At 45.0% G+C, this 19,355-nt stretch overlaps 1 protein-coding gene across 1 annotated transcript in view; it reads right to left on the bottom strand.

The window, feature by feature from the left end:
- Window positions 1–19,355, bottom strand: part of NAPG (NSF attachment protein gamma) — a 307,511-nt gene that overhangs the window by 176,108 nt on the left and 112,048 nt on the right. The gene's annotated exons all lie outside the window — the stretch shown is intronic.

The raw sequence follows: 19,355 nt of genomic DNA on the forward strand, positions 1-19,355 counted from the left end.
AGGAGGCCCCTTGGTTGTTCAAGGTGCAATGGAAGAATGGTTTCCTGTACAACGAGACCAGGAATTCTCAGGTGTGGAAAACCATAGATTGGTTGTTCTCCAATGCCACAGGAAATGTCTACAAAACTTAATTTATGACATGCCTTTTGCAGGTCACTTAGGAGTGACCAAGACAGCTGACAGCATGCATGGGCGTAAGAATCAAGGAACTTGCTTGGTTCCGTCATACTTGCAATTTGTTGGGAAAGTCAGGCAGGGTATCAAAGGCTCCTTAATTCCATTACCAGTGTTTGGACAGCCTTTATTTTAGAGAATAAGGAAAGGCAAAGTGGATCATTTGGATCCTCAAACCACCTCAGGAAACCAGAACAACGTGGTAGTGGTAGACAACGCCACCAGGTGACCTGATGCAGTCCCCTTCAGGAGCATCAAAGCTCCCATGGTGGTGAAGTCTCTAATCGGGATGTTCGCTCAGGTTTGGTTCCCAAAAAAAGTATTTTTTGATAGGGGCTTTAACTTCCTATCTGCTTATATGATGGCGATGTGAGGAGTTCATATTTACATACACGTTCTATACAGTTCACAATCCCCAAACCAATGGGATTGTTGAGGAATGGAAAGGAATGAAAGGTGGTCAGAGAAAAATGAGGAGAAAGTTGGATATTCTCTTGCAATGGTGCATGAACGATAGCAAGTCAACCCCGAAGCCCTTCCCACGACGTAGTGGATAATGTACTTGGGTTAAGTTTCAGAATAGCCCAGTACATGGAACAGTCTACAAAAATGTCTGAAGGTGAACCAGAAGTTAATGAAAAACTGGCATAACCTGAAAGCCACTATGACAGAATATACTCCAGGACAAACGGTCTGTACTACGGCACCGCCAAGCCCAGTTCACTTCAGGGTAATGGACTGGCTCCCACGTGTTTCTGGAAAATATCAGCAATGTTGACTACATAATTAATATCAAAGATCCTAGGCAGATGCATTGCCTTTCATATCAAATGGATGAAACTTAAGCTTCATTACTGCAGGGATCACTTGGTGTTGGCGCTGGGTCTGATGGAGTCTGAAGATGAGACTGATCCCAGACTTGATACAAACCGAGGCCACAGATGGGTCTATAGAGCGGGGGGAAATCTCCACTGATCTCCCGGACTTCTGGGACAGTTTGCAGGTCTGTTTTCGTTCATTCCAGATCGCACAGTCAGGTATGTCCAGGTTGGAGACCGAACACAGTAAACCAATGAAGAGCAGAATTCATTGGATGTCTGAAGAGATGAGGGAACTGCGAAAAAGACCTTGGAGAATTTGAAGGCTAAGATGTCTGCAGGGTCGGAGTAAACCTACTCAAAGACTTTGCCCATATACCTGGTTTCAGCCTTCGATTTGAATAGATGCTGCTCACCAGAGGAAATATCACAACATATTCTGAACGTCCATTACAAAACTGGACGTGTAACCACCTCAGTGACCATTGACCAAAAGAAATTGTCTGCTGTGCCAAGAGACGAATAGAATATCCTTACTGTAAGAAAAAGTCTGCTTACTGCAAGACAATCTCCAATGTTATTACTCAGGCATATGCGGGAACACATCCAAAGTGTGTGCATCAAGTGAAAGAAGCAGTGGCAGTACGTAGACCCAAGCAGCCAGAAGCAGATGTATTTCTCCAGAAATAGCAGTTTCTAGGATTCCCTGTCTGGAGGCATATTCACAAAAAAAAGTACTCGACTTTGTCACTGGAAGTGTGGTCCATATCATATGCTGGGAGGATAGCTCAGTGGCAACGTGCTCGCCTTGAAAGCAAGACGACAGAGCAACACAGGTTCGATCCCCGGGTTCACGCTTAGAAACCTCTGGGTATTAAGCTCGTTATAAATAACCTATCATATAATATGATCTAGCCCTTACTCTTTGCTTCACTCAATATCTTACTCTACCTATATGGGTGAGAGCTGCATAGTGGAGTGCACTTGCCAGAGTCACCCCATCCATTTATTTTTACATTTTTAAAGCGCTCACACTGCCTGCAGGCATGTTACAGGAATTGTTTGTTATGTAGTTGAGTAATTGTTTTTCTCTTAGTTGCGTATTTATAAAGCGCTTAAACACCCAGAGGTTTCTAAGCGTGGACCAGGGGATCGAACCTGTGTTGCTTTGTGTCATCTTGCTTCCAAGGCGCGCACGTTGCCGCTGTGCTATCCTCCCGGGACCATTGCGGGAAGCTGTATGAGAAAAGGAAAAACATATTTGGGGGGGACCTGATTTTGTGTGTGCAAAAGCAGCTATTAGAAATGAAGGATATTATTTAATTTATTTGTACGGACATTCACTCTCAAACTCTGCGCTATTTTTCTGTCTCACTCTATGTCAAACCTTTTCTATGTGGGTGATATATTCATAGTCTGGCATGCGTTTGCTAGAGCCACCCTAGTTGTTGCAGAAAAGCTACATGACAAAGAAAAAAACATATCTTGCGGGGGAAGGAAATTTTTGCAAAATCTAAACAAGTGAATTATTTATTTGTACTCGTGAAGTGGACCTTTTATAAAAATTGTCCAATATTTATTTCTAATGATCACTCCCATCATAGATTGTAGTCCAATTAAGATGTTACATTTGTCTTCTTGTTTTACTGAGAAAGGCACATTACCAAAACTTTTAAAAACATATATTATTATTTGATAGAAGGTTATCATTCCAAGATGGACAGCCTGGTACACTCCTATTTTAGTCTTTTGAAAGCCCACTATGGGAAACGGGATAGAGACAAATGGCACCAGGCCGGGTTCCAGACTGCTCTAAAAAAAAATCAAACAGCTTTTTTGGAGCAAACGAATGGCCAGATCTTTATATTTGAGTCCTTGATAAAAAAAAAAGGGTTGTAGGACTGAGTCACTAAGTACATAATGCACACTGGGTTGGCTGTTTGCTCCTTGTTTAACACTCACCAACATTAAAATGCTTTCAGCACGGAAGCATAAATAGCGTCTGGGTTTGGGTGGCAGGATAAAATGGCTGTAGCATCAGTCATTGGGTTTAAGTGCCATCTTTAGATAAATGTTCCCTTCCCAGGCAGAATTTTAGCTGGGTCCCAAGGGAAGGATGGTCGTGCACATCACATGCTCAGTTCACAATGCACATACATCCTAAGAGAACTATAACATATATAATACATTGCTGCACACTGGATGGGCACAGGAAGGCATCTCTGGAGCGATTCGCGCTTCGGTTGGCATCCAATGACAGGGAGGGAGAGTGAGGTTTAAGGGAATGGGTTCAGATTTAAGCAACACCCATCTCTTGAGAAACCCATTTTACAGCCTAATTATCAACTAGACCCAAAAGGTTCAATCAATGAACAATGGTATATTGAATGTATACTATTTATAGGGGTAAAACCGGTTACAAGCTACTATTCAGGCAAAAGGACTGTTCACCCCTTAATGTGCCCATATGCACAAAGCACACCAATTCTTACTCACCAATGAGTAAGGATAGGGAGGATAGCTCGGGAGGATAGCACATGGGCAACCTGCTTACCTTGGAAGCAAGACGACATTGAGCACCACAGGCTCGATCCCCGGGTCCGCGCTTAGAGATTTCTGGGTATTAAGCGTGTTATAAATAACCAATCATATATCATATCAATGCCTAGTGGGGAGTTCACATTTTGAGACCTGCCATTTACATAAGGAAAGTGTATGAACCAGACAGCACATTTGACCGGAGTGTATTGCAGACTTCGCTTACTGGTTTTTTGCACATTGAAAATATATAGTAACAGAAAAGGCCAAGCTCCAAGTCTAAGAACGTATACATTCCTAGACAGTAAAATCAATGTATCCCCACAAACTTCATGAAGATCATTTGAAAATAAAGACCTTCATTTAAAGATCTAAAGATATTTTCACATAAAATAAACAAACTGACATATTAAAATCTATTTTACAGAGAAATTAACAAACACATTCTATAAATGTAAACTAATAACCAAATGCCCTCATATTCACCAACCCTAAAGTTTACATTATCAAGCATGGATATTGCAGTTGAGAAAGTTCAATATAGCCAATAAACGCAATGGCACGCTAAATTGTGCAGAACCGTGATAGCAATAGAGGGAAATCTGCAGAGTCACAATCTGATATACTTCACTGGGCCCTAAAGGCTTGTTGTTGCACGCTCTAAGAGGCCTTTCTTTAATTGAAAGCCCCACATGGAATTACAGAGTCACGAGCTAGGTTTTATTTGATTAAAGTTTGTCTCTAGAGAGACTGCTGCAGATCAAATTAAACCTAAAGGAATACAACTTGAAAAACAAGTCATACATACATGTCGATTAAGGAAATGCGAGTAACACAAGAGAACACAGTTTTTGCTGATACTCGATTTGCACAAAGTATAGGGATGAAAACAATCGTTTTTTCCTGTTAAAGGGAAAGCAATATTTCCAGTTATCAAATAAGCAATAACTGCGCGAAGACTTGAATCTCACAGAACTTCATTTTAAAATGTTACGGGCACACCCGGAAAAAATATCAGTAGCAATTAATGTTCTTATTCAGTAAGGAGGGTAAGCCAGCCCCTTCCATCAAACGGCAACAGAGCTACTGGGAATTTCATGGGAGGCAATTGCCTAAACTCAAAAGATCAATATTTAAGCAATAACCGCCCCTCCCACGGGCTGGAATGTGTAGTAACGGCCCAGGCCCAAGTTAAAAAGAGTCCCAATCTAGAAACCCGGGGTGCTAAAAGCATTGCATTTTGATTCAATAATCGTGTTCATTTAATCAAAATACTTACCAAAGATGGCCTCCATGAATCAGGAAGGCCTTTTCCATGAAGACCACAGAGCAGCAGCAGCATGGCTTCAGGTGCCGCAGACGCTGAAGAAATGTGTTAAGTGTGGCTGGGGTGGAAGGAACGAGACATTTTAAAGGAAAAGGAATGTGGGTTGGGGAATTGTCAGGCGGGTGACACGGCCATCAGGTTCTATGGAACGCGGGCTCAGATTGGTAGATTCAGCATGTGATGCAAGGAACCCGATTGGTTGCACCTCCCTCCCCGGATACTAATAAAAGTTAAGAACTCTCACACTGGTAGCACACGTGCAATGTCCTGATACAAAAGAAAGAGGGGAAGTTGGGCTGAAGTAGACCATTGTGGAAGGCTATTTAGGGGAAAACAATCTCTACTTCTTCAAGACCAGAGTGACGACCTCAGTTTTAACAGTTCCTTTTAAAAATACATTTTAAAATCAAAGTGCCACAATGAGGTTTCAGCAACTATGGTGAATAAATATTATTTTTTTATGTACGTTTATTTGAACCGATGTACATTATGTCTAGTTTTCACATCAATGGCAGTTTCCAGTAAACCCTGTTTAACACATTATCGCAGTTTATATTATGCTCAACTATCAATTTTCGCTACGCCAACTAAAGAGATGCGGAGTACTCCAAAGACGTACACAATCATGAAACGTCATTTAATGGTTTGACAAGTTATGGTGTGTCATTCCATGGTATACCATGTCATAGCGCAACATTCACAGTATGGCCTCAGTATGAAATTCACAGAAACTCCCAGTTTAACATGGACAGCAAACTTGACATTCCCAGCAAGTTCACGCAATTGCAGGACAATGGACATGTACATTGCAATAAGTCCCAAAGATCCTGAAGCAGAAGCTTCCATTTGAGAACCCTGCTTGACCAGGTTGAATCAAAACACAAACCATACCCCAAAGCTCCATAGAACATAATAGCAGCCAATGGCACTCGATTTGTGGATTGTCATACTAAGACAAGGCTTTCAAATGCCCGGCAACAACCTTTTGATCATATAAAGTGGCAACAACCTTGTTGCTGAAACCTAAATATTGGCATATTCAAATGGTTAAGAATACAATGAGTAACCCCTAATGGGCAAGCAAAAGTACCTTACTTGTTATCCCAGTTCCCTACTATGAGCATCTCCATTACATTCTTGAGCACAGACCAGATTTTCTGGAAAAAAACTTTAAATTACTTTCAATATTAGAAAATAAATGCCTGTCTTTTTAAAACCAATTGTCTGTCAACATACCCCTTACCAATTAGAGGAAAAAGACCCAGGAATGGATAAGCACGCAATGGTAACTAGGGAAAATAACTCCTGTGTCTAATTCAGCTAAGCTGTTTCAGCATCCCATGCTGCATTACAGTGACAGTACAGGTCAGTTTGTTTTCCTTTCACTCCGGTCCGAATTGTTCTGGGGATGATGAAAGGTTGTTTATTCACTTAATCAAGATACCCATGATGGAAAGGCTGGATAGCAAGAGGTAACCTTTTCACCTACATCACAGGATCCCCATTGATATTCACATACGCTGAATAAAAAGACAAACCAATCCCAGAGGATAAGGAGTGAAAATCAAGATTAAGGGAAACAAAGAAGGGGGGCGTGGCTATCTGGCCATGGAATAGGACGTGCTGCGAGAGGAGCTCCTGATGATCAGACTTTAATTTTGCCAAAGTTACCCGTTGAAACTGCAACGAACGCCTAGAACTTCAGGGTTCAGGCGCCGGAAGCCGTACGCCAAGTGAAGTTCGTTGGAGAAGTTTATAGTCCCGGGGAATCACGAGATATACATGTTTTGGTTGGTACGGCTGTGTGGCCGCTTTGGCACCAAGATGGCGGCTAACAAAGGAGAGGCCTCCGAGGAGAAACAAAACTGACTCCCCGGAACTGTGGGATATGGCTGCGAAAACTGCCTGGAGGAATAGTACGATAGGGAAATATGGCGGAGTGCTCGAACTAGCACCATGAGAACGCCCGGCCTGGCAAACGCTAATGGAACCCCGGCAATCTGACTGCAGGAGATAACATTGGATGCTTGGGCGACAAGGCCTACGGAAGTTGAACGAGGAGTGCGAGGCCATAGCCCACCCGTAAGACAATTCGAAGTGCCGTCCCGAATGTGAGTCAGGAGACCTGAGAGCCAGACCATTGTCGGGCCAGGGACAGTGCAACAGCTGCACTAAGGTGGAGTCGTACAGGAGTAGAGGGCAGCGCCATGTCGGCGAAAGGGTTGAGAGTCCCTAAGCAACCACGATGGAAGCTTTCGCAAATATGCAGCGGACCCCCTCAACATCGGCGCAGATCATGGTCGTGACCCCTGCGGAAGACGCCCCCAAAGGGGACAAGCACCAGATCCTGGAGGCTATAACGGGGCTGAGTGCTAAATGGGACTTGGCAATGGCGGACCTACGCACAGCTCTAGAGAATAAGATTGATGCTGTGGGTACGGAACTCACCCTGCTACGTCAAGATGTCAGGGCGCTTGCAGAAAGGACCAGTGGCGTGGAAAGTGGGGTGAAGATAAACACTGATGTTAGCACGAGCAATGCGAAAGAGATTCTTGTCTTAAAACAACAGGTCGCCAACCTGGAAAATCGCGTGGAAGAGGCGGAAGGAAGGGCGAGGAGGAACAACATTCGCGTGGTTGGCCTTCCGAAGGGCGAAGAAAGCCAAGACCCCACAAACTATGTGGAAAACATGATCCTGCAAGGGATCGGGGCAGGGAATCTTTCGCAGGGATTTACGGTGGAGAGGGCGCACCGCGCCCTAATGAGGAAACCCCGGCCGGGGGCCCCGCCAAGACCGATCATCGCGAGGATCCTGAATTACAGGGACAGAGAGAAGATCCTCGAATATTTTCATAAGGGCGGTACGATAGAGAGAGCATCCACCAACATCACAGCATACCCGGACTATACAATACTGGTGCAAAGGCAGAGGTATAGTTACGTCGCCGTCAAAAGAAGGCTGAGGGCGGCGTGAGTGAAATATATGCTGCTGTATACAGCACGATTGAAGGTGCTACACAAGAACAAAGCGCTGTTTTTTGATACCCCGGAGGATGTTGTCACATGGCTGGACCTGCAGGGCTGCCCGGAACAAGAAACGGATCGTGATCGGCTGGATCATACCGAATGAAGATTTTGTTATACGGACATTGTGAGGGTGAGCGGGAGATGGACCCTGACTGTACAGAGAAACTGTAACTGGCTGAACTTTGAACATAATCTGAGCCTGGTGCTCGACTTGGACTGGAATATGAGTGTAACTGTAATTGGTAACTGTTTGGCATCTGTATGCGTAATGTTTTTTGAAAGGAGCAACAAAACGTGGACAACCTACCCCAATAGATTATTAGTTTCAGCGGCCCTTAGGGCGGCTTAACCCTACTGGGCCCTGAGTAGAAGCTTGTGCTAGGCAGGGCTAGATGTGGGGGTGCCTGAGATCCAGGAATGGAGCTGGGCAATGGTTGGGGAGGGTATTGTTGGGGGAGGGGTGGGTGGGAAGAAGGTGGAGGGACGGGAAGTTGAGTGTGTGTGTGTGGTTTTGGGGGAGTTTTGTTTCGAGCCTATTTGAAGGAATCAGCATGTTGTACTTGCGGTGCATGAAGGGGCGGAATTGGCGGAGGATCGGGAGAGTGCTTACTAACGACCTATGGGGGATCTCAGGATAATAACGTGGAATGTCAGGGGCCTTAACAGTTATCTGAAAAGAAACAAAATCATGATGTATCTGAAAAGGCAGAAAATTGATGTTGCATTACTACAGGAGACGTACTTGACGCGAGAGAAGTTGGACCTGGTTAAGAGAAAGTGGAAAGGGACTGTAGTGGGCTCGCCATACTCGGCATACCCCCGGGGTGTGTTAATCTGGGTGGCACCGCATGTCCCATTCAAACCGACACAAGAGGTAGTTGAAACTGATGGAAGGATGGCTACATTGCGAGGGCTGGTGGAGAGCAGGGAAGTATGTATTGTAAATACATATGCCCCCAACCAATACACAGCAGCATACTTCAGAGCCCTGTGTACCAATCTCAGTACGTGTATAGGGAGCGCAGTGATCTGGGGTGGGGACTTTAATTGTGTGTTGGATCCTGTGGTAGATAGATCTGATGGCGGGGTGGGTAAGCCTAGCCCAGCGGCGAGAGCGTTGCAGACACTGCTAACTGATTTTGGCTTTACAGATGCGTGGAGGATGAAACATCCCATTGAGAGGCAATATTTGCACTATTCAGCCCCGCATCAACTGCACACTAGGCTCGATTATGTCTTTGCTACAGCAGATGTGATGTCTGAGATTACCCAAATCGAATATAAGGCTACGGTCCTCTCGGATCACTCGCCCCTGATCCTCAGATGGCAATATTGCCCCTGAGGGCGAAGATCCCTACATGGCGCCTCCGAGTGGAGGCGCTTAAAGATCCGGTCTTTAGAGAAGATATAAGGGAAGAGATTACTAATTTCTTTGAGGAGAATACTGGGAGTGTTGATTCCGCGGGTACGTTATGGGAAGCTTTTAAAGTGGTGATGCGGGGGCAGCCATTGCTAAGTCAAGAGGATTACAGGATGGTGTCTTGGCTGACCTGCAGAGGATGGAAACTGAGCTAGAAACAGCATTGAAGAGCGGTGACGTAGACACGGAGCTGGTACTCCAACTACAGCAACAATGTGCAGGGCATTGGGAAAGACACTGCAACCTCAATTATAGGAAATATGTTGAGAGGCAGCACGCGGGGGTAGATAAGACAGGCCGCCTTTTGGCCTGGCTATACAAAAGCGAGACCCTTAGGCCTCCGATTAGGACCATCATTAGGGAGGACGGGGAGGAGGTGGCCACGCAAGAGGGGGTTAACAAAGAATTTGTGGAATATTACAGAGTGCTGTACGGAGATGATGAGATGGGTGACCAACGCAAGATAATTGAAACGTTAGAAGACATAGGGCTGCCAAGATAAGTGAAGAAGGGAGGGAGGAGTTAGATGAGCCAATCACGTTGGAGGAGTTAGAGGAGGTTGTGAAGCAGTTGCCTACCTGTAAGACCCCGGGAGCAGATGGGTTCCCCAGCGAATTCTATAAAGTATACAGAGAGGAAATCCTTCCCCCAATGCTAGACATGCTTAATGAAGCGTTCGAGATAGGACGGTTGCCCGAGTCACTCAGAGAGGCGATCATAATACCGCTGCCCAAGCCCAATAAGCCGGAACATAGATGTGGTTCCTACAGGCCTTTGTCGATGCTAAATCAGGACAGCAAGATTCTCAAGGCTGTCCTAGCAAATCGATTGCAGAAAGTGATTGGTAGACTCATACATCCGGATCAAACGGGTTATGCCCCGAACAGGAACATAACACACAACCATAGGCGACTTCACCGGGTGATCGAATGGGGTAGTAAGAACGAGGGTGAGATGGCGACAGTGTCTCTAGATGCAGTTAAAGCTTTTGATTCGGTCAGGTGGTCATGGCTATTGGCTGCTCTGGAAGGGTATGGAATGGGGCCGGGCTATATCAGGTGGGCTAGGATGTTATATAGTGAGCCACTTGCCAGGGTCCGAACTGGAGCGGTGATATCCGAGAGATGGCAGCTTGGTAGAGGCACCAGACAAGGGTGCCCCTGGTCCCCAATGCTTTACATCCTCGCCCTGGAGCCTCTGGCAATATGCCTTAGGGCACAGTATGATGCGATAGGCATTGAGGTAGGAGGGGAATGACACTTGATATCCTTGTACGTAGATGATTTGTTGCTGTACTTGCAATACCCAGAAGAAAATCTCTTATACATACTTGAAGTGATGGAAAGGTATGCAGAGTTGTCGGGCATATCAGTGAATTCCCAAAAGTCTGTCATATTACCGCTAGGTAGCTATAAGGGGACCCCCGTAGATAGACTACCGGTGCTACAGGTACCATGGGCAAATAGCTCTTTTCTTTACTTGGGTGTAGAGGTATATCACACGGTGGAGGATGAACACAGACATAATACGGAAGTAGCCGTCGAGAAAATTAGGAACGGTATGCAGTTCTGGGCAAGATTGCCCTTGGCGATGATGGGGCGGGGGGCTATGCTCAAGATGGTAGTTCTGCCCATGCTCCTGCATTACTTTAGTAATATCCCATACATAATACCCAAGAAGTTTTTCAGTAAATTGAACAGCATGTGTAGGGATTTCCTGTGGCATGGTACCCGAAATAGAGTGGCGTTTTGGAAACTGCAGAACTTTTCTGAAAAAGGAGGTATTAGACTGCCTCATTTTGAGGTTTATTATTTAGCGGGACAGTTACAATATGTGGCTAAGTGGCTTTCTGATGAAGTGACCCCTGAGCACAGGGTGCTTGGACAGGACTGCGCCCCGTTCTATTTGAAAGAGATGATTTGGCTGTCTGAAACCGAAATGAGGGGGCGTCCTGCGATGTTGAGGCTTGGATGGAAAATTTGGGGCAGGGCTTGTCGTTTGATGGAAGTCCCGTGCCCGTGCCTCCCGCAGATACCGCTGGTTGCTTTCACAGGAGGGGATAATCAACTGAGGGTGATTGTTAGAACCTACTGGGAATCGGTGGGGCTGGCAACGCTAGGCGATGTTTGGCAAGAGGGATTCATTAAGGAGCTCATAGAACTCAACAAAGAAGCAGGGCTACACACGGGCCAATATGTCACGTACATTAGGCTGGTGCGGATGATTAAGAACACCTGGCCAGAGACAGTTTTGATAGAAGAACCAGATGCAGTTTTGGGAGCAATATATGACATATCCGAAGGGGGTCATGAGATCTCGAGACTGTATGAGATGGTGATGGTTAAGGCGGGGAAAGATTTGACACATCTGAGACTGGACTGGGAGGCGGAAGTGGGGGCCCCGATAGAGGATGGGGTGTGGGGGCATGCCCTGGGCTCCCACATAAAAGTGTCTAGAAATGCCAGATTAAAACAAATACAGCTGTATGTCACGCATAGGGCATACATGACCCCCTTGAGGATATCTAAGTTCCGAAACGCTGGAAGACAAGTGTGTCCTAAATGCAACCTGGAGAACGCTGACATGACACATATGTTTTGGTCGTGCCCGATCATTAGGTGTTTTTGGGGAGAAGTGGCGCAGAAATTGGCTGATAAAGGGGTTACTCTTGTCACAGATACGGCCTGGGCCTGCTTACTGGGCGGGTTTCCTAGGCCACGGAAACTTAAGAACATTGAGAAACTGAGAAATCTGGCGTATGTGCTTGCGAAACGTAGGATCGCCATGGGGTGGAAGAAATGCTACAAACCCAGGGTGGATGTATGGTGGAAGGACTTGCAGAAATGGGCGGAGGCTGAAACGGTGGCATGGCAAGAAGGGAGTAGCCGGGCTGATGAGGGGGAGGGGGGCACCCTGTTGGCTTGGAAAACGCTAAAAGCAGAATTGTTTGGAGTAATATCAGATCCAGCTGACTCAGAAGAGAACGAAACCCAGCAGCATGTGCCAAACATTGAAAGAGACTGACAAATAGGCTCACGGGGGGAGGGTAGGGTAGTGGGAGCAGTGATTAAGATAATTTGATGTGTAATGAAACTATTATGATTATGCTGCTTGTTTGGTTTTTGTCGTTTTGTTTGCATAAAATCAATAAAATAAATTTTTTTAAAAAAAGGGAAACAAAGCAATGATGAATGTACTGAACGAACAGATTTCTCTGGTGGAGGGGGCTGAGGGGGTAGAGGGTGCATCGAGGAGCCTGGCCAACTTGAGCATCTGCTATGGGAAGGTGTGCAGAGATTTCCATGTAGCCAGTTTACAGATTTTTGAAAAGAGCACCATCCTTCAGAGAGCAGATCAACCCCACTTCCCCCCTCACCTTTGCGAAAGAAGCTTCCCTTGACATGATTTTTTGCCTTTCTTGTGGAAAGATGAAATACCGGCTACTATCATTGTCACAAAGAATCGCTTATCAGCCAGAAAACCTGCCATGAAAAGTCCGTAAATAACCAAGAGTTGTCCAAGTTTCCCAATCTCCTTTGTCTTCTCTAGATAGTAAATCACTGTCTTCACATTCTAGTATGTGAATACCTCTGTGCTGGAGAAAGTGGAATGTGAGGTAACAAAAACAAACAAAAAAAGTTGCACTGTAATGTATATTTTTGAAAAACATAGTATTAACTAGTGGTACCTTGAAGAATACCAGACATGTAAAACTATCTTAAATAACCATATAAATGAGCCCGCCAATTTCACCAGTGACTCTTGGTACACAGTAAAAGCCCTTTTCTTCACCATCCCTGATGGAAGGTTCACCTCATCAGCGAGCAGCCCCAGGACCGAGTAGAGAGGTTCTCCTGGGTCTGGCGAGGCCTTATCCATCATGGCCGCCACTGCCTGACCCTGTCCTGCCTCATCCTGTCTGCAGGCAGATTTGATTGGTCCAGCACGTAAACAAAGCCGTTTGCCAATGGAGCCAGATGGCGAACGCCAGCCTCTATATAGGGGCCGTATTTAAGGGGCACTGTGATTCCCATCTGAGTCTGTCCGGGGCCTGGAGGGCTCTGGCTGCATACTCCGGATCGTTCACTAGTTTGCTGGGAATCCCATTGCTAGGCCTGTACTCCAGCCCTAATTCTGTATTTCGTTCACTCAATCACCTCTCTTGTTCTCGTCCCCTGTGACCCTGAGAGCTCAGCCTCTAGTGCTCAACCTCACCACCTTCCCCCTGAACAAACTATCTTGCCAGGCACCCTCATGTTAACATTTTGCCAGCCCTGCCTCAGCAGTTCTCACCAGACCTTCCCCCTGCACCACCGATGGATCCCAGTGCCTGGATACACTCTCTACACCAGATTAATTCTAACCACTGTTAACACCATATCCATCACACTCTGCTGCTGTTTGCTCAAACTGACTTAACTCGCATCCTCATACCTGCCCGATTAGCATTTTAGGCATATTCAAATCTACTACCAAGCTGATTGTTTCCTTATAACGGCTCAAAATCACACCTGGCCCCCAGGTCCGCCTGGCTCATTTGAGGAAGATATTACATCCTTAGTGGCCGAAAACTCCAAACCCTCAGCACAAATGATCATACTTGGGGATTTCAATCTTGGGTTCAACGACCCGCATGACATTTCAGCTACTTCCTTGGCTACTGCACTAGCCGAACATGGCCTCCCACAACTCTGCTCCCAACCCACCCACTCAAAAGGTAGGACTCTCGACTGGGTAGCTGCTCTCAATTGCAACATCACCCTTAAAGACCCCTTGCCTCTTGTCTGGATGGATCACCACTTCCTCCCACTAGATATTAATATCAGCAACGTAGTCCCTAAAAAGCCACTTATTGCACCGGCCTGCCCAACTAGGAACAAGAGTAATATCACGGCCAAAGCATTAATACCCTTGGTAGTCCCCACTCTGAACGGACTACCACCCACAGCCGACTTGAACTTGTTGGTCAATACCTACAACGATTCCATGACTAAAGCTATAAACAGCATCGCCCCTCTAAAAATGCGCAAAGGGAAACCGAAAGCTCACCTGAACTCCTGGTACACCCCTGAGCTCAAACTACTCAGACAACAAAAAAATAAACTTGAAACACTGTGGAAAACAGCTCCCTCACTAGAAAATAGAACTAATCTCTCTAATATCACCACTCTACAAAAATGAGATTATACGTGCTAAAAAAGAACCGTTCAATTCCAGGATAACTCGGGCAGGCTCTAGCACGAGAGAGCTATTCAACAATTTAAAAGGAATTAGAAAACCCTAATCCCCCCACAGATAACTGTACTAAGGATAAACCTTGGTGCACAGGTATCCAAAACGCCCTCACCAACAAAATTACGGGACTCCAAACTAAAATTGAAATCAAACGACAACAACTCACCCATGTTACAACTTCTAGTCCAACCCTACACTCTCCCATTGCCAATAATTCAGGTTTCACCTTCAAAAAGGTAACCATACCAGAAGTACAAAAAATCATAGCCTCCTTAAAACCTTCGAACTGCAAGGGGGACAGCTGCCCTGCTCAGGTCATAAAAGACGCAGCCAGGGATCTTTCACCTTTCATTACCAAACTAATAAACTTATCATTCACTAGCAATGCAGTCCCAAGCAATTTGAAACAATCTTGGGTTCTACCATTGTTAAAAAAAAAAAAAAAAACTCTCGACCCGTCTATACCTACCAATTATAGACCTATCACCACAGTGCCGTTCCTACTAAAAATTCTTGATAGAGTGGCCTACATACAAATTCAAGATTACCTAGAGACAAACCAATTACTGGGAATTTGTCAGTCTGGCTTTCGGCCTCAACATGGAACAGAAACGGCCCTTGTTGATCTCAAGAGCCAGATCGACGAACTCAAAGACAAAGGTAAGGCTGCCATCCTTCTCCTAGACCTCTCCGCTGCCTTTGACTTGGTGGACCATAAAATCCTATGCAACCACTTGTCATCGGCAGCACATTTCTCCCACTCCTCAGTCACCTGGATCCAATCCTTCCTCGATAACAGGACCATACGTGTCTTCTCACCATTAGCAGCGGCTGACCCGATTCCCATTACCTGCGGTGTCCCACAAGGCTCTTGTGTTGCCTACTTTGTATAATATATTTACAAAGCCTTTATTTGACAAGTTGGACCATCTGGGTGTCACCTACACCAACTACGCAGATCACACCCAGATACTCCCAACCCTATCCGGTAACTACAACTCGGACGTCAGCCGGATCAATGAAGTCTTCTCCATCATTCAGGCATGGATGGCCACACATGGCCTCTGCCTGAACGATGACAAGACTGAATTGCTCCTTGTTGGCTCCCCAAACACTATCCTGAAACTCAGCCCCAGCTACACCAGTTTCACCATTGATGGAAACACCATTCCTACCGCAAAAAGTATAAAAACCCTTGGCTTCTATCTAGATACTAACACCAACCTTTCCAAACAAATCAATATGACCGCCTCAGCTACTGCATACACAGGCAAGCTGATCAGGGCCTGTAGACACCTGCTATCCTCCAACAGCTGCCTTACCTTAGCCAGAGCACTTATACAGTCTAAACTGGACTATTGCAACGGCTTATATGTAGGCGCTAATAAATCTGTAATCAACAAACTGCAGGTCCTCCAAAACAATGCACTCCGAGCTGCTCTTAATATTCCTAGGAGAGAACACATCTCGGCCACTAGAATATCATGTAAATGGCTCTCCATCCAACAAAAAATTGATCTCAAAACTATCTGCCTCACCTACAAAGCCCTTAATCACCTTGCCCCGCCTTATCTTACCAATAAATTCACCTTAAAACCTGCTACCAGGATCACCAGATCCTCCAACACACTACACCTGATTGTGCCCAAATACACCCTTAAAAGAGCCGGCGGAACCAGCTTCCCGGTTCTAGCCGCCCAACTTTGGAACACCATTCCACTGAACATTAAATCCTTCCCTACCTTTCAACCTTTCAGATCCCAGGTCATCACCTGGCTTCTAAATAAATAATTTAGGGATCCTACACCAGCACTCACTCACCACTACCTGTATCTGCCACCTCTAGCCATTACAGCTCCTGCTCTCTCTGTATACCCGTTATTCAACTACTTACGCCTTTATCATACTGTTTGCATGCTATCTACACCTTTAGTACTTTTGTAAATTGTATAAATTCTGTACATTATTTCTGTTATTGTATATATGTTGCACAACTGCTCCAATGTACTACCTGTAACCATATACTTGAGCGCCCATACACCCCTGGGTCTGGAGCGCTATACAAATAAATAAACAAACAAACACCTAGGCGTGCCACACAACTGTATCATCTGTTATGCTGCACGTAGAGTACCTTGCGGAACTTGGACTCAGGTGTGCCCTACAAACTGTACCCTCCTTCCTGGACTATGTAGTGCATTTGAACCCCTCTGCTACCAGATGTAGCCCATCGTACCATGTGATTAGGCTTTGCCTGTCTGTGTAACCACTCCACCTTGACTAATATGCTGCCAAATGTATCCTATTTGATCATATGTATGCTTTGCTGGTCTGTGTAACCACTCCACCTTCCAGATGTAGGCCCCGCAACAAGAGGTGAGGCTTTGCCATGACAACACACAAATGTAACCATATGCAATGCCTTGCACTTGACCAATCTCACATGCACTTCTGTAACTAGCGCCTAGATAACTCAGGGTTTTGTGTGCTGAATCCAAAATTAATAAATAAAAATAAAAGTAACAGACTTGATTAATCACTTGAGGACACTTAAAGGGACTACAAGGGGCAACAGTTGCTATTACACTGCAGGAAAACATTCAACTCAAGTGAAATGATGTAATTCTGAAAGTGACTAATTTGCTTGATCCTCTTTAATCTGTTATCCGTTCTCTTTTCCTCTTTCCTTTCTGTATTCCTTCGTGTGTCTCTTTCATAGTTTTTGTTTTTCTACCTTTCCTTTTTTTTACCCATCCTTCACTTACTCTCCTTCACATGTTTGATTATATAGCTTTCTGTCATTACATATTAAATTCAATCTTTCTTCCATCAATCTTTTTTCCCTTGTTTACAAATATTTCACTCATTCCATCTATCTTTCATTCATTTTCCTTCTTTCCTGCCTTCATTCCTTTTTCTATGCATTTATCCATCCCTCCTTCTCTCTTTCCAGCTCTTTTTCCAGATATCTTGTTTCTTCAACTGATAAACACCACAAGCCCCAATGCGCTCAATGTTCTTTCAGGTGTCGTCAACTGTGCAATTATCTAGTAGTGGATGCTGTGTTAGAAAATATAATAAATTCATATCTGCAAACTCTTTTTTCCAAAACGTGCCCCTAAATATTTTGATCAAGGCATCCAAGTATCAACCATTCTAACGACAAGTAGCAGTCTTTGTACTCCTCCAACCTCGACTAGGAAAAACATTGAAATTATCCGTCCCCCCCCCACTCCGCACCCTTAAGGATGTCTCTTGCACAGTGCAATAGTTTAAATTGTTTAAAATAACATCCCATTTGGTTTTAAGAATAGTTATTAGTTCCTCTCCTTCTTTCACCCCCTTAAACATCAAAGAATAGTTTGTGGTGTGTGTCATGTAAATGGCCACGATTACATAATCCCAGGAGTCGGACTATGTGTTCCTTTGTCTTTAGGAAGGATTTCAACACTGATGGAGAACGGGAGTTTACATGAAGTGCTCTTGTATTAAATGACCCCAAAGTTGTTGGCTTTGCCAATGCTCGTTTTTTACAGGAATTCGGTGCAAGGACGCAAATACTGCTTACAACTCAAGTAGCTAAGGCACACTTGGTTAATACCTTAGTACACCGGGGCCTGGTTTATAGGTGAAATTAACCCACATTTCAAAAGACTAAAAAAACCACCATCGTACCTTAAAAGCACAGAACTAACTCAAAGAGATCTCAGGGGAGTGAATGGGGGTTTGGCACCGAGGGGCAGGTAAGGCCCATTGACACTAGACTGGCCATGGTCGGTCAATGAGTGGATGACAAGTAAAAAAAACTCCCACATGCTGTGTACCCCTCCTCAAATCCCATTTTTCTTTCACATGCCAATAGTTTTGCCTTAGGCCGCACTTACATCGCCAACTAATAACCAAAACTAAAAAGAGAGAAACAATGTCCTCTGAGCTGGCCAAAAAAGGTGCAATGCTCTATAGCAAAGCATGTTATTGCAGTGGGAACCGTTGAACTAGGTTCCTTAATATTATGCCAGGATGAAGGAGTACGAAGACTTTGCTTCTTTTCAAGACAGTGTTTTTTTCTATGGTCGTGTTGCTGTCTGGAAAGCTGGGATGGCTTCAGCAGACAAATATGACAACCTGATTCTCAACAGAGCGAGAGAAGGACAGAGAAAAGGTGGAAGACAGGGAAAGCGATGTTGTGTTCTTGGCCAGTTTATGAGTGTAACACAGACTCAGTGGTGCAAGTGAGTGGGAACAGTCGGGAGCTTTTTGCAATAACTTTCACCATTCCGGAACTGTTCTTTGTGAACTTAAAGGGCACTTCTCCACTTTATCACACAAGAGCAGTTACAACTAAACTGAAATCTGTTTCAACTCAATTTGCTTTCAACCAGCATGGCTTTGACCCTTGAAAAATGTTTTGCACGTTGCTCCACATCTGGGTCACAGTTCCACTACTTTTTTGGTACATTTCTACAACTGCACGGAAGCAAATACTTTGGCCAGGTAGGGGGCAAGAAGATGCTTACATTGTGTGTACTACAAGGTTGTGAACCCATTCTCTCATCCTTCCCCCTCCAAGCATAGAAGGGATTGCTGAGATAACTTCGAAGGAAATCTACCGGTTTTGACATCTCAACTTGTTTTCCAACCATACTTAAAAGCAGAGAGACCTTATCCACGTAGTTGGCAGCTGCTATGTCGTAGCCCTGCCATTTGGCACTATACAAATATGAGGTCCTCATAGCTACTATTTTCCCTCAGAATCTCAGGTTTCCATACTCTGTGAAACAACCCCCAAGAATCTGACACCCTTCCTCCAAAACTG

Source organism: Ambystoma mexicanum, chromosome 5p (assembly GCF_040938575.1).
Source record: "Ambystoma mexicanum isolate Mex_15411 chromosome 5p, UKY_AmexF1_1, whole genome shotgun sequence".
Lineage (NCBI taxonomy): Eukaryota > Metazoa > Chordata > Amphibia > Caudata > Ambystomatidae > Ambystoma > Ambystoma mexicanum.